The sequence below is a fragment of the Myotis davidii genome, unplaced genomic scaffold (genome assembly GCF_000327345.1).
Source record: "Myotis davidii unplaced genomic scaffold, ASM32734v1 scaffold268, whole genome shotgun sequence".
In the NCBI taxonomy this organism is placed as follows: domain Eukaryota; kingdom Metazoa; phylum Chordata; class Mammalia; order Chiroptera; family Vespertilionidae; genus Myotis; species Myotis davidii.
In genome coordinates this window covers 5,467,989-5,468,838 of record NW_006383015.1, presented here as the reverse complement: position 1 = coordinate 5,468,838, position 850 = coordinate 5,467,989, and positions in this window count along the sequence as shown.

The following is an 850-nucleotide window of genomic DNA, read 5'->3' as shown; positions in this document are numbered from 1 at the left end:
TTATTTGTTATTGATGTTTACATTTTAAATCCTTTTATGAAGAATCTAGAGAGAAACTAGCATTCCAAACACAATAGCTACTTTCAGAAAAACTTGAACAATCAGGTTTTCATAACCAGCAGAGATATATGCAATTGTAGTGCTATTAAAAACAAGCAAATAATGTAGATTTGTTCATTCACCATCTATTTCTTCCCCCTTCTTGCTTGCTTTTCTCTACTTGAAGGTTGGTGAACTATGTAAAACAAAATATAAACTATATATTTCAGTTTCTATTGCACCTGGGTTTGCCATGTGTAGATTTGTTCATTCACCATCTATTTCTTCCCTCTTCTTGCTTGCTTTTCTCTACTTGGAGGTTGGTGAACTATGTAAAACAAAATTTCAGTTTCTATTGCACCTGGGTTTGCCATCACTTTATTACTTAATTTTGGTGAATGAGATGGAGGGAGTTAGTGCTATTTCTTCATCTTGGAACAAATACAACACTTTGAGATACAGAATCTGGTCCTAGGGATGCCAGACCAGGAAGATAGAAGGAACCTGGCACTGTTGAGCAACATTGACTGACTGATCCAATAGACTTTCTGTTCCTTGAGATACATAAATGCCTTAGTCAGAACACTGTTAGATGCAGGCTAACAGAAATCCTGTAAGATACAAAGGTAATGTTTCTCTTACATCTAATAGGGTTGTAGTAAAATAGATCATTTTACATATTTTCAGAACAGAACAAAGTTAAAAAAGTTCTCATTACTACTGTTTGTATTAAAAATAGAATTTCTAAATAAATCACACAAAGACACACACACACACACATACATACATAAGAAGTACTTAAAAATGAGAA